This window comes from Octodon degus, unplaced genomic scaffold, assembly GCF_000260255.1.
Source record: "Octodon degus isolate 3935 unplaced genomic scaffold, OctDeg1.0 scaffold00054, whole genome shotgun sequence".
NCBI lineage: Eukaryota > Metazoa > Chordata > Mammalia > Rodentia > Octodontidae > Octodon > Octodon degus.
Window position 1 is genome coordinate 9,417,616 of NW_004524630.1, and position 5,953 is coordinate 9,423,568.

Below are 5,953 nucleotides of genomic sequence, written 5' to 3' on the forward strand. Positions count from 1 at the left end.
AATTATTAAAGGGGCTAACACTCTTCTGGTGAACATGTTTAGGGCCTTTCTCAATGATAAGGTAGATGAATATGTTTGTAACTGTGTCTGCATCTTCTAGCGTGTTACACTGGCCCTCAGATTTGTACTTTTTGCATGTGCTCTGCTGATTTTATCACAGTAGCTTCGTAGTATATTTTCAAGTTGGCACTGTGATATCTCCTGTGTTGTATTTGTCCTTCAGGATTGATTTTCTATTTTAAGTCTCTTCTATTTCTGAATGAATTTTGGAACATTTTCTACAGTTCTGTGAGGTATGCTGATGATATTTTAAAAAATAAATTATGTATTCATTTGGCGCAGAGTCTTTCTATGCAGCTCATACTCATAATGATCCTCTCTCAGCCTCCCCAGTGCTAAGATCACAGGTGTGTGTCACCAAGGCCGATCTTGGTGGCTGGCTGGGTGCGGGGCCAGGATGGCATGTGGTACCAGGGATCAAACCCAGGTCCTTGTGCTCGCCATGCGGGTGCTTAGACTGCAAAGCTGTCTCTCCAATCCTGCTAATAATATTTCGATTAGGACTGCATTAAATCTGTATAACAGCTTTGGGAGTACAATTATTTTCACTGTTTGTTCTTCCTATCCATGTGCAGAGGATAACATTCCATTTTCTGATAATGTCTTTGATCTTCTTTATCAGAATACTGTAATTTTCATTATAAGGCTTTTTACTTCCTTTATTAGATTCATTCTTATTTCATTTTTGGATGTTATTATGAAAGATGTAATAGACATAATTTCTTTCTCAATTAGTTTATTTTTGTATATAGAAGTGCTATTGATTTTTGAGGATTGACTTTGTATCCACCTGTGGTATGAATTTGGTTACTACATCTAGAAATTACTACATGTTGCTTCTCTTTTTTTTTATTAAAGTGTTGAGGAGTAGTGGCATTAATGTTTTCTTTTTTCTTCTAAGTTGTTTGTAGAATTCAACAATTATTATATCAGGACCTGGGATTTTCTTTGTTAGTTTTTTTTAAATTACATTTCCAATTCTATTGACTGTTGTTTTTATTCAAGATCTTTATATCTTCTTTATTCAACTTCAGTAATACATATATATTGAGAAATCTCACTTCTTCTGTGCTTTCCATCCTATGGGAGTAAAGATTTTCAAAGTAGGCACTGATCATCTTGTACATCTCCACAGATTCTATAGTAATTTCACACTTTACATTCTTTATTGCATGAATCCGAGGCTTTGTCTTTTGGATAATGATTTATCAATTTTATTTATTCTTTCAAGGATGTCTCTTTGACTCATTAATTCTTTGTATTATTTTCTTATTTTCTATTGTGTTCATTTCTGCTCTGATTTTTATAATTTCCTCCTTTTATGGGTTTAAGCCTTGACTTGTTCTTATTTTTCTAGAAGCTTGAGTTCCAACATTAGGTTGTTTATTTGTGCTCGTTGGTTTTTCCCGATGTGAGAAGTCACTGCTATAAATCTACCTTTTGGGACTGTTTTCATTGTGTTCCTCAGATTTTGGTATGGTGTTTCTATATTTAACTCAATTTTAGATATCATTTAATTTCTTTAATTTCATCTGTGAGCCATCTCTTGTTCAAGCTGATATTTAATTTCTGTGCTTATGTATTCTTTTGAGGTTTACTTTAAAATTATTTTATTTGGTACATCGTCTCATTATGCAGCTCAGACTCCTAGTGATCCTCCTGTCTCAGCCTCTCCAGCCTAGAATTACAGGTTGTTGACACCATGCCCAATTCAGTGGCCAGCTCAACAAGGGGCCTGCAAGGCGTATGGTACCAGGATTGAACCTGGGTCCTTGCCGTGTCAAGGCAGGTGTTTAGACTGCCAAACTATCTCCCCAGCTTTGTGGCTTATTTTCACAATAATTTCCAATTTAATTGCACATGACCAGATGATATGCATGTTATAATTTCAAATCCTTTACATTTACTTTAGCATGTAATGTAGACTAATATATGCTCTGGTTTATAGAACATCCCATTTGCAGCTGAAAGCAATGCATATTCTGATGTTGCTGAGTGGAATGCTTTGTAAGACTCAACTAAGTTCATGTGTTAGCAGTTTTGTTTCAGCTCTGATATTAGTTTGCTGACTTTCAGTCTGGTTGATCTATCTATTTGTGACAGTGGTACATTCAAGTGCTCCATTCCTTTCGTGTCATTGCTAATTTGACTTTTCATCTCTATTAATATTTGTCGTATATAGTTGGGTGTTTATTTGGTGCGCACGTATTTATGATTGTTACCTCTTCCTCTTGCATTTTTCCCCTAATAGGTATGTTAATCTTCTTTAATCTCTTCTCATCATTCTTGTTTTGAAGTTTACAGTTTTTGCAAAAAGAATAACTACCCCTGCTTTTTTCTGGGTTCCTGTTGCATGGAGTATTATTTTCTATCCTTTGACTTACAGTCTATGAATTTATTTTTGAGTTAAATGTGTTTCTTTTTTTAGTATATTTTCAGATCTTGTTTCTTGATCCTTTTGGCCTCTCCATTGGTTTTAATTTGTGAACGGAGGCTACTTACACTGATGGTTAAAAGTGCTATATGTTGGCTTGTCTTTTCCATGTTATTTTCCAGCTTCTGGTTGCCTGCTTTTCCCCTCTGTTTCATTGTTGGCACTTCCTGTGATGTTTTGTGTGTGTGTGTATGTGTATATAATTCTTGTCATATTTATCTCTGTCTAGAATGTATTTTAGTACCCTTTCTAGTGCTGGTTTGGGGGTTATGAGTTTCATAAGTTGTTCTGACATGAAAGTATCTTTCTCCTCCAGGATGCTGAAAGGTAGCATAGAGGGCTATGTCGCTTAGATTGGAAGTTGTTTTCTTACAAAATTTGAAGTACTTCACATTCTTTTTGTCCCCCTCCTTTTATAAAACATTTATAATTATTGGTACTATCTAAAGCAGTTCTAGAAATCTTTTACGATTATCTTTGTAAGATATGATTAAAAATACAATGAATTCCATTGCATATTTGTCTTACTTTCATATTCCCGTGATCTCCTTTCCTTAGAAGGTTCTTCAACTACAAAGTGCTTTAAAGGTGGCTGTGTAAATAGGAAAAATGAGAAAGGAATGATAAACTGAAAACAAATATTTTGTAAATACAGATGGAGAGAGGTTGAAAGGGGGGAGAGAAAGAGAGAAAATAATAACAATCAAGATATATCATGTACAGGTACAAAGACCCTGTATTGAATGTTATATATATCAAAACTTCATTAAAATATATAAAAATATGTCTGCATAAACATAACTTATTAAAGAATTAATGCTATTTTATTTAAAAGTAGGATAGTACTTGAGGATGATCCACATTTTTGTTCTCAAATTTTATATAATACCTTTATAATGATTCTGAAGTGGAGACTATGTAAAAGGAAACACAGAGCTCACAAATCTCCACACATGTAGATGCTAGAGGAGGGGCAGATGGCAGTTTTCTCTGCAGCCTGATTTTCTTGCCACAGAAATGTGCTGCTGAACCCCAATTCCCCAGAGGTTCCTCTTCATTTGATTTTCTAATGCTGTGTTCGTGCCTGGTTTAACTACAAGCAACATTACAATGACTGTGTAGTCAGGATTTCACTCTGACAATGCTGCCCATGGCCCGCAAGGTAGGTGGTACACACTTAGAAAGAGTGAAAATCATTTAGCAGCAGAAGGCGCCCTGCCAAGTTCCTCCAGAAAACTTTCAGGGCCAGAGGTAATACAAACACTCTCAAAAACCAAAGCAGATATTCCACAAAGGTCCCCGTGGAGTTCTCATGGACAATGGTAGCAACTGTCCCTCATCTTGTTGGATTCACCTTGAGGGCCTCGGGTACATTTTCATGTTGCTGGGCATACTGTTATGTTCCCGTTTTCATTATGTGATAGTTTTCTTTTGTCTGCCGTGAAATAAAATACCTCCGTGCCTGTGCCACTGAGCTGAAATGTATTACATCATACCTATGAAAATCCTGAATTTGTGGAAGAGTCCATCCTTAATACATTATTTAAATTTCTTAATATAGCTCACACATAAGGGTGTCCTTTAGTGCCTAGGATTTCGAGATTCAAGAATCAACTAAAATATAAGCTGAGATACAGAACTTGAAAAATCTGAGAAAAAGCTTGCCATGAAATATTCATGGTTTAATTCTTTTAACTTATGTGCAGATAGTCCTCTATATAAAAATAGAAAAAATAATACCAATAATACATACAATTATGCCAAGACATAAAGAGAAAAGAGAAAAGACTGAGAACAGAGTAATACACATGTTGTAGAGTAGTTACTTAGAAAGTCAGTGGAATTCATTTTAGGTTCTTCTTGCCTTTCACAAAGAATCAGATGGGAAAAGCCACACATCATTGCCCAAGGTGATTTGAAAATTGAGGGGTGACAAGGGATGGGAAGAAACAGCTCTGACGAGTAACTCGGGCTGAACAAAGACAGGGAGGAATAAATGCAAAAATAAGAAAGCATTTAGGAGATGAGGGGCAGCTGCTGTGAGGACACATGACAGCGATGTCCTCCCGGTGTTTCTTTCTATCATGCAGCGCGAATCTGCTAGAAGCCAGGGAGGAGGCCTACATAACAATCTGCTAGGAGCCAGGGAGGAGGCCTACATAACAATCTGCTAGAAGCCAGGGAGGAGGCCTACATAGCAAACCCTGGGAAATAACTGATGCTGTCCTGGAACCTTGTGGCTGACAGGTTACAGTTATTTTCCTAGTCTGTTCTACTGTACCCTGTCCAGGATACTTAGAAGAAGGAAAATAATGAGACAAAAAGCTAAGACTTGAGATGAAAGAGGAGACTCATGATTAATGAAAAATAGCAAACAGAAGTTTTTAGGACAGCATACAAAGCAAAGAGAATGAACTTAAATAAGACTGTGCATGCACAGGTATGTTACAGGTAAATTACTAAAAATATTAGAGAAATTGTAGAGAAGGGTAAGAGGAAATGATAGTCATAACCAAGTAGAAATGATTAAATTAATCTAATTCTTAATTTCTCAGTGATAGTAATTTAACCAAAACAGAGCAAAATTATGTTCTAGGCAAAGGAAATTAGAAAGAAAAATTAAAACAAGGGAAATTAGAGCAGGGTAAAAATTTCAAAAAAAAGAACAGAAATGTTGTAAAATAATAGATTTTCCAAATTATCAGAAACAAAAATAATTCTGCAATCAATTTTGAGAGAAAATTATAAAATCTTTAATGAATTATGATACTACGTAAAGTGATTGGTAAACTCAACAGAGTCCACTTAATCTGCAATATTCATCAAAATTCCACTGACTAACCAATTTTGTTTGGAATTTATGTATTTTCAAATTTATATAGAGACAAAATAGCAAGAAAAGAAGGGCTTTAGTATAATTCCTATTATTTTTGTAATATAATAACACATGTAATAAATTAGAACATTAATCAATTAATTTACAATTTAGGAAATAAGACTTTTCACCATAATGGGTTCACCAGAATTGCATTGCTTCTAAGGAATCCAGCAATGTATTAATGTCATTGAATTTTCTGCCTCCAGGTAACCCACACCCCGTGGTTCATGGACCCGTACCACCTCAACATCTGTTCCATCTTATCATTCTGTTTTTCTTCTAGCATTTTGTAGTTATAGTGGACCAGTGTACAGAATTCACCAGTTTCTCCTCTCTCCTGTCCTCCCCTCTCCTCCTCATCTCCCCTCCCCTCCCTTCCCCTCCTCTCTCCTCCCCTCCCCTCTCCTTCCCTTCCCTCTTCCCCTCTCCCACCTGTCCTCTCCTCTCCTCTCCTCCCCTCTCCTTTCCTCTCCTGTCCTCTCCTCTCCTCTCTTCATCTCTTCTCTCTCCCCTTGATTGAATAACGTCCATAATGTCCTGTTCTTCAATATAAAATAGCACATCTACAGATCCTGTGAATT